The 9,764-nt window shown below is 45.0% G+C and overlaps 1 long non-coding RNA gene across 1 annotated transcript; it reads left to right on the top strand.

The window, feature by feature from the left end:
• Positions 1–422: 422 nt before the first annotated feature.
• LOC109924727 lies at positions 423–9,532 on the top strand. The gene is made up of 3 exons (XR_007261433.1): positions 423–534; positions 2,949–3,014; positions 8,711–9,532. It is a non-coding gene; the product is annotated as an uncharacterized LOC109924727 (long non-coding RNA).
• The last annotated feature ends 232 nt before the right edge of the window (positions 9,533–9,764 follow it).

Raw genomic sequence — 9,764 nt, 5'->3', positions numbered from 1 at the left:
ATGGAGGCATTCAGAGAGGTATTGGGTAGTTATTTGGATAGAAATGGTGTGCAACGATACTGGGAAAAGGCAGCAGATTGGCACTGGGGGATAGAACCATAATAAAGAGATGGGTCAATGGCCTCCTTCTGTACTGTAATGATTCTGTGACAAGCCCTTAAAGGGGCACTATAATAAAAATCAAAATTTAATGGAAACTTTATTTAACTTAAAATTTTGAATTTATGTTTCAATTAAAATGTGATTTTGGGTGGAGATATGTTTGTATAAGCTCAAGCAAACACCTCACCATTGCTCTGTTCTTCAATGTATTTAGCTTTGGCTGGTTAAATTAACAATGACATTTTTGCAGATCTCTCTCTCTGAATCACATCCTTTCTGTGACACATATTCTGGCTGTGACCTAATTCCTGTTTATTTACAGTTCTGACAAAACTGGCTGGAGTTTCTAATCTGTTTGTCAGCTAATAAAGGAAGGTATCCTGGAAGAACTTTAGACATAAGGACATGTGTGGAGCGTACAGTCCCTGGAGGGTAAGAGCTGGCTGTAAGAGAGAGCTTCTCAGATTGGTGCACTCCCTCTCCCTTGTCTCTGGAGTCCTGTACTGTTTCGCTCTTCAGATAATTATCCAGATCTCCTTGAAATCCAAGTTTGAATCTGCCTCAGGGCCAGTGCATTTCAGATCCTTACTGCTTCTGTGTAAAATACTTTGGTATTCAATAACGTACTGCACATGAGGCTGAGAAACAAGAGCCCAGACTTTTGGGGAATGTTTAATGGCATGGCTAGGGGATTGGCTAACTGATAGAAGACAGAGTTTAGATGAAGGGGACATTTTCAGGATGGCACCTAGACCCAGTGTTGGGGCCACAGTTTTGTAATGACTTGGATGATGGAAATGAATGTATCTTTGCCAAGTTTGCAGATGACATAAACCAAGGCTTTGGCCTGGGAAATTGGATTAGAATAGTTAGGCAGTTCAATTTGAGTTAGGTTTTGTCCTGTGCTACTTGATGGACCAAAGAGATATTTTCTGTGCTGCAGATCCCCATGCCCGCATTCTCCACTTGGGGGCGACACGGTGGCTCAGTGGTTAGCACTGCTGCCTCACAGCACCGGGGACCTGGATTCAATTCCACCCTTGGGCGACTGTCTGTGTGGAGTTTGCACATTCTCCCCGTGTCTGTGTGGGTTTCCTCCGGGTGCTCCAGTTTCCTCCCACAGTCCAAGGATGTGCAGGTTAGGGTGGGTTGGCCATGAAAAATTGTCCCATAGTGCCCAGGGATGTGCAGATTAGGGTGTATTGGCCGTGCTATAGTGCCCAGGGATGTGTAGATTAGATGAGTTACAGGGGGATGGGTCTGGGTGGGATGCTGTGCGGGTCAGTGTGGACTTGTTGGGCCGAAGGGCCTGTTTCCACACTGTAGGGATTCTTGGGTCTGGGTGGGAAGGTGAGGATAACACAAAAAGTCTGCAGAGGAATACAGACAGGTTCAGTGAGGGAGTGAAAACTTGGCAGATGGAATATAATGTGGGATTGTGTGAGGTTACTTTAGCTTTAAGAATAGTAGAGTGGAATATTATTTAATTGGAGAAAAACTACAGAAAGCAGCATCTGCACCAGTCAAAAACAACCACCTAACTATTTTAATCCCATTTCCCAGCCCTTGGCTCATAGCCTTGGCATCACAAATACACACCTAAATCCTTCTTCAATGTTCTGAGGGGTTCTTCCTCTCCCACCTTGACAGACAGTGAGTTGCACATTCCCACCACCCTCTGGGTGCAGCGCAGAGGCATTTGTGAGTCCTCAAGCATAAATCACAAAAACGTAGCATACATTTTCAGCAGGTAATATGGATGGCAAATGGACTGCTGGCCTTCCTTTCATAGGGAATGGAGAATAAAAATGGGGAAGCCTTGCTCATCTTATACCAGACTACATCTGGAATACTGTGAACAGTTTAGGAAAGATATACTGGCATTGGAGGCAGCCCAGAGGAGGTTCATTAAGCTGATCCTTTTTTTGGAGAGGTTGGGTGGGTTTGTATTGTACTGTTTGGAATTTGGAATTATGAGAATTGCTGTGAACAGAGAGGACCTGGAGTATTTGGATGGGTAAGTCTGCATTTAGAGGTGAGATCCTGGAGAATGTGGGGCCATCTTGAGTATTGCTACACACAATCTAATCCCAGGCCCCACCACGAGAGGGAAACCCTTTCCAAGGTTTCCAGTCTGAGATTTGGCACAGCATTGCTCCTATTTACAGACCAGGAGAATCAATTGGATTTAACAACACAGGAGGAGCTCCATGTTGTTCATACTGCACACGAGCCTATACTCACATCGCTTGAGCTAACTGCAGATTGTGAGTTCTGAGGTTTGGTCTCCCTGATAAATGGAAACATGTTCTACACAGATACTAGCTTAAACTTTTCTCTAATTTTGAAGAGCTCTATCTGGCTCTATCAGCCTTCATCCTGTCTTTTATTCTAGAGGGAAGAGACCCAGCCTTTTCAGTCTTCCTTATCAGGTGTAACCTCTAATTCTGATATTATTCCAGTAAAAAAAAATGCTAGCATCTTTATGGTGATCAGAACTGCACACAATACTTCAAATAGAATCCAACTAAGGTTTTGGTAAAACATACTTCCCTGTTTTTCAATTCTGTTTGTGTAGAAATTAACTTATTTTTCTAAAACCTGCATTTCTACTTTTCATGACTGGTTTATCTGTACCCAATCTCTGTATTCCTGTACCCCATTTAAATTCTTCTTAAAGGATTACATCATCTCCTACCAAAATGCAGCCTCTTAAACTTATCTTACTCAAATTACTGCTTCATTAGCAAGTTCAGTCATACCTTGTTGAATTTATCATACTCTTCGTATGTAAATTTAGATTTTCTGTTTCAGAGTTGATTCTGAAATGTTTTATTTATTCACAGGTTGCAGTTGGCTCTCTCCAGACCAATGTTTACTGTCAATCCCTAATTATCCTGGAGAAGGTGGTGGTAAGGCTCCTTTTTGAACCATTGCAGACCATGTGGTGTAGATTCACCCAAAATGCTGCTATAGAGACAATTCTGGGGTTTTGAGCCAGTAACCTTAAAGGAATAGTGATACGTTTCTAAGTCAAAATGACTCAGAGGGGATCTTGCAGGTGTTCTCATGTTTCTGCTCCCCTTTGGAAAGACCACTTTCACTTTTTTGGACCGTGGACTTAAAAGTGGGAAAGGGTTCTGCTCTAAACCAGGGACTGAGGAAGATGGTGTTGCAGTAAGTTTTTGAGGAAAATGAATTGTATGTTGTATTTACAAGGTGGCGTTATTCAGGCTGTAGGGAAGGATGTTGGTTACTTTGGCAGTGTGGGTGTGTGTACAGGAAATTTGTGCCCAGATTTTTCAGCTGGGTCCAGTTTCAGGAGCACTCAGCAAAGTAACAATGTCTGAGCTGACTCCTGATGGAGCAGCTCCAGCTTTGTGTTTGGACAATCTGCGGGAATCCCCAGCCTCTCGTCACACCCCGTCCTGTGAGAGAAAAACTAAAAGAACATTCTGAGCAGCTAGATATTCTCTCTCTTCTCACACTCTCTCTCTCTCTAAATTCCCTTTTTCAAATGAAAGAGGGAAATACCACCTCCAGAGGCAAATCCTCAACCTGTGAATAAAATGTTGAGAAACAGAATGTGATCACCACCTCAGCTCCTGCTCAGAGAATGGAAAGGACCTGGAAGGGAGCCGCACCCTGTAATCTGGACTGGGTCCAGAACTGTCTTTCACTAACTTCAGGTGTTTTGTTCCTTCCCCACTCATTACACTTAGGTCTGACTTGTCTTTTTGGGTGTCTCCATGCGAAAGGGACCTTTTCTAAAAGGAATGGAGTCACTGAAAGAGAGTTATGAGTTAGTAACTTGTGTTTGTTTTGTGATCGATTAAAAACAATCAGTTTGCAATAAATAACTGCCTCCCTGTTAAGCTCAGAAATCTGACGTGTGCTTTCTTTTAACCTGGGATCATCAGTCAGGGAAATATCGAACTTTGGGTGATCTGATGAAAGTTTTTCCCGTTCGGTAATGGCTCTGGGTCCAATGGGGTTTGGGTTCTCACACACAGGCCCCAGTCAGTCCTAACACTTTGTTGTTCTCGGGGAAGTCTTCAACTTTATAACTGACACAGTAAACCTGTGTTTTAGCTTTCATGTACAAGAGACATTAGTCTGACATGGTATTCTTAATTCTGAGTCTGTGCACTGCAGATCCAAGACCCACACCACAGACAGGACCGTGTGAGCTATACTGCCAATCCAGTGCACTGCTTAGGGAGCATTGTACTATCGCTGTATTGGTACAGACAAAGCGGTACTGTTTTGGGTGGAGAACATTAATATTCTCTCTTGCTGGAGATGGTTGTTTTCTGGCATTTGTGTAATGTGATTGCTACTTCTTACCAAAGGTTCTTGTTGCGTTTGAGTATCTGAGGAGGTGCAAATAGAACAGAACTCTGTAGTTGTCAGTGAACATCCCCACTCTGTCCTTAAGAAGGAGGGAAGGTCACTGGTAAAGCAGCTGAAGATGCTTTGGCCTAGGACCATCACATTGATTGACTCCTATTAGCAATGTCCTGGAGCTGAGATGATTGACCTCCAACAACCACGACCATCTTCCTATGTGTCAGGTATGACTCCAACCACCAGAGAGTTTGCCCCCTGATACCCAATGATTCCAGTTTTGCCCGGGCTCCTTGATGCCACACTCGGTCGAATGCAGCCTGGATGTCAAGGGCTGTCACTCTCACCTCACCTCTAGAATTCAGCTCTTTTGTCCATGTTTGAACCAAGGCTGTAATGAGGTCAGGAGCTGAGTGGCCCTGGCGGGACCCAAACTGGGCGTCACTGAGCAGGTTATTGCTGAGCAGGTGCTGCTTGATAGCACTGTTAGTGACACCTTCCATCACTTTACTGATGATCGAAAGGAGACTGATAGGGCGGGAATTGGCTGGGTTGGATTTGTCCTGCTTTTTGTGTACAGGAGATACCTGGATAATTTTCCACATTGTTGGGTATATGCCAGTGTTGTAACTGTACTGGAACAGCTTGGCCAGGGGAGCGGCATGTTCTGGAGCACAAGTCTTCAGTACTATTGCCAGAATGTTGTCAGGGCCCGTAGCCTTTGCAGTATCCAGTGTCTCCAACTGTTTCTTAATATCACGTGGAGTGAATCAAATTGGCTGAAGACTGGTATCTGTGATGCTGGGGACCACTGGAGGAGGCCGAGATGGATCATCCATTTGGCAATTGTGCTACAAACAATGTATAACTTTAACTTCAGTTGATTTTTTGTGTGTTGAGAAGGGACAGCCATAGTCAGTCGTTTTTAGTGTGTCATTTGTGACCTTGGGGCTCTGATACCAAGAAGTCTGGATGCCTATTTTGTTTACATGCATTTTAAAATCTTGAAGTTAATTTATGTAAAAAAACCAGGGAACACCAGCCCCTGCAAGTTCCCCTTCAAGCTTTCTGATTTGGAAATGTATCGTCGTTCCTTTACCATCAAAATCCTGGAATTCCCTCCCTTGCTGGAACCTGTGATTGAAGATTATTGTAAAAGCTTTTGCTCTGTTCTTTGTAAAGATGTGTTGGCTCCCTCATCATTGTCTGTGGGGATGCTTGAGGAACATCCTTCTTGTTTTATTGTGTACAACTATTTACAACTGGAGGTGGCAAGGCTACAGAACTTTGAACTGAGCTGTTGGTTGTGGAATTGCTAAGCTCTATCGATTAGAGCCATAGAGGTCTACAGCACAGAAATCAGGCGGTTCAGCCCATCATCTCTGTGCCTGTCAGAAACAGCCACCTAACTATTCCAATCCCATTTCCCAGCACTTGGCCCATAGCCTTGCATTCAGTGTGATGAGGGTTTCTGTCTCTCCCACCCTCACAGGCAGTGAGTTCTAGATTCCTACCACTCTCTGGGGGAAAAACTCTTTCCTTACATCTCCTTGAAACCTCCTGCCCTTACTCTGGTCTTTGATCTCTCAATCCCTCCATCACAAAGTCCTACCAACCCACCTATGCTCCTCATAATTTTATACATCTCTATCATGCCCCCTCCCCCACCTCAGTCTCCTCTGCTCTAAGGAAAACACCCCCAGTCTGTCCCATCTCTCTCCATAACTGAAACTCTCCGACCCAAGCAACATCCTGGTAAATCTTCCCCTGCACCCTCTCTGGTGCTATCACATCCCTCCTATAATGTGGATTCCAGAACTGCACACAATACTCTCGCTGTGACCTAACCAATGTTTTATACAGATTCAGTATAACGTTCCCTGCTCTTAAACTCTATGCCTCAGCTCGTAAAGACAAGTGTCCCATCTGCCTTCTAAACCACTTTATCCACCCGTCCCACTACCTAAAGGGACTGGTGTCCATACACACCGAGGTCCCTCTGATCCTCAGGGATTCCCAGGGTCCTACTGCTCACCACTTATTCCCAGGCCTTGTTTGTCCTTCCCTAGTGAATCACCTCACCTTTAGCTAGACAGAATTCTATGTGTCACTGATCAGCCCATCTGTCCAGCCTGTCTCTATCCTCCTGTAATCTAACGGGATCCTCCTCACTATTTAACACCCGGCCAGTTTTTGCACAAGCCATGAACGTACTGATCAGCCCTTTACATTCAAGTCCAAATTATTTCCATAAACCACAAACAGTACTGACCCCCTGTGGGAACCCATTGGACACAGGCTTCCAGCCACATAAACACCCCTAAGCCATCGCCCTCTGCTTCCTGACACTCGGCCAATTCCGGATCCAATTTGTCAAATTTCCTTGGATCCCATGGCCTCTTACTAGTGTTGTTGGTCTCCCATGCAGGTCCTTATCAAAAGCATTGCTGAAGTCCAAGCAGACTACTTCAGAAGCATTGTCCTCCTCCATACGCCTAGTCGTCCCTTCAAAAAACTCAATCGAGTTGGTCACAGATGACCAAAAACCATGCTGGCTATTCTTGATTAATCCCTGTGCCTTTCCGAGTGCAAATTAATCCTGTCCCTCAGAATTGCTTCCAATCGTTTCCCCAAAACTGTGGTTAAACTGACTGGCCGATAGTTTCCTGGTTTATCCCTTCACATTGGCTGTACCACAATCATTGAATCCCTACCGTGTGGAAGTAGGCCATTCAGTCCATCGAGTCCACACCGTCCCTCTGAAGAGCATCCCAGCCCCCTACCTGTAACCCTGCATTTCCCTTTGGCAAGCCCACGCATCCCTGGACACTACGGGCAATTTAGCATGGCCAATCCACCCTACCCTGCACATCTTTGGACTGTGGGAGGAAACTGGAGCACCCAGAGGAAACCCACGCAGCTATGGGGAGAATGTGCAAACTCCACACAGACAGTCACCTGAGGGTGGGATTGAACCTGGGTCCCTGGTGCTGTGAGGCAGCAGTGCTAACCACTGAGCCACCATGCCACCCAGTGGGGTGATGACGATAATGGCTGTCCTGTAGTCCTCTGGGACCACTCAGTGGCCAGAGAGGAAGTGGAAATTATTGGCTGTGTCCCTGCCATTCCCCCGCTTTGCCTCACTCTACAGCATGGGCTACATTTCATCCAGCTCTGGAGATTTAACAACGTTGAAGCCTGCCAGATCAATCCGAGCCTCCTCTCTACTCTGATTTCTTTCTGTATTTTACAGTCCTTCTCCCTGATTCCTAGACCCACATCGTCCCTCTCACTAGTGCACACCAACACAAAGTAATCATCTAGACCCCTACCTACATCCTTTGGCTCCATGCACAAAATAACCATGTGGTTCTTAATGGTCCTACTCTTTTTCCTCATTACTCTTTTATCCTTAACGTACTTGGAAAATAACTGAGGGTTTTCCTTTATTTTACCTGCCATTATTCTGTCACGGCCCCTTTCTGCTCTGACCTTGCACATCCTATCTCCTGTAGGGCTTCTGCTGTTTGGAGCCCTCGGTATCTGCCACATGTCTCCCTTTTTCTCTTTCTCCAGTTCTGTATATCCCTTAACATCCAGGGTTTGCAGGATTGGTGGTCCCACCTTGTCTTTATTGGAACATGTTGGCCCTGTACTCTCTCTATTTCCTTCTTGAATGGATCCCACTGCTGTGACACCGATTAACCTAAAAATACCTACTCCCACTCCACGCTGGCCAAATCATACCTGATCTTATTAAAACCAGCCTTTCACCAGTTGAGATCTTTGATTTCAGGCCCAGCCTTGTCCTTATCCATAACAATCTTCAATCTAATGGAGTTATGATTGTTGACTACAAATTGCTCCCCCACTGCAAACTTTTTCGCCCTCATTTCCTAAATTCAGTCAGGATCAACCCCAGTCTTGTTGGGCCTTTACATACTGTCTTCACAATGACTACTCCAGTTCATGTTAGGGAAGATGGAATCCCTGCTATCATTACCCTATTACTTTTACACTTCCCCAAGATTTACCTACTGTTTCTCTTGGACAGTCATGGGACCTATAATACACTCTCAGCAATGTGATTGCACTTTTTTGGATTTTATTATTGCCTTGATTGAAAGCTCTGTAACCTGGCTTGCCTCTGTGCCTAAATGTAACTGACCAGTACAGACACACACCATCCCCAGTGTGTGGGTAACAACACTGTCATTACTCACTCTGCGCCAGATTTGAAAGTCATTCTTTTTCTCTACAGGTTAGAAACATGGACTATTGAATGTTGCCAAAAACAAGCCTCATATATCAACAAACACATGATCAGCTGAATGGTCCCACCTTCCATACACGTTAGAAGGGAGAGTCTTTCAGTACCTCAGCAGCCACCTCTCTCACAAAACCAACGTGTCTGAGTAGCTCCTGTTCTCTCATCTCTTCAGGACAAAGGCACACTGAAGTTTTCCTTCGAATATCGGTGACCAGGAGGAGTTTGCTACCAATTGTTCAAAATGGAAACAACTTGTCTAAGAAATATCACCGTGTCTAGAGTTGCAGCATCACCATGATGGAAACATAGAAAATAGGAGCAGGCCATTCAGCCCTTCAAGACTGCTCCACCATTCAATATGATCACAGCTGATCATCCCACTCAGTCCTCTGTTCCCACTTTTTCCCCAAACCCTTTGATTCCTTTAAGAACTTAAGTTGCATCTTCCATGAAAGTCTTCAATGTTTTGGCCTGAACAGTTTCCTGTGTCAGAGCAGTCCACAGGCTCCCCACTCTCTGGGTGAAGACATTTCTCCTGATCTCAGTCTGAAAAGTTCAACCCTTAGAGTCTGCCCCCTGGTTCTGGAATGCTCAGTCACAAGAACATTTTTCCTGTATATATTCTGTTTAATCCTGTTCCAATTTTACAGCTTTCTATGAGATCCCCCCTCATTCTTCTAAACTCCAGTAAATATTATCCAATCCAATTCAGTCTCTCTCCATATGTCAGTCCTGCCATCCCAGGAATCAGTCTAGTAAACCTTTGCTGCACTCCCTCCATCACCAGAACACCTTTCCTCACATGAGGAGATCAAAACTGTACACAATACTCCAGGTGTGGCCTCACTGAGGCCCTATATAATTGCAGCAAGACATCCCTGCTCCTGTACTCAATTCCTCCCATAATGGAGGCCAACATCCCATTTACCTTCTTCACTCCCTGCTGTACCTGCATGCCTACTTTCAGCGACTGGTGTATAAGGACACCCAGGTCTCACTGCACCTCCCCCTTTCCCAATCCATCACCATTCAGATCATAATCTGC

This window comes from Rhincodon typus, unplaced genomic scaffold (assembly GCF_021869965.1).
Source record: "Rhincodon typus isolate 14 unplaced genomic scaffold, sRhiTyp1.1 hic_rhity00003054, whole genome shotgun sequence".
Lineage (NCBI taxonomy): Eukaryota > Metazoa > Chordata > Chondrichthyes > Orectolobiformes > Rhincodontidae > Rhincodon > Rhincodon typus.
Note: the sequence above shows the minus strand (reverse complement) of the source record. Positions and strands in the feature narration are given on the sequence as shown.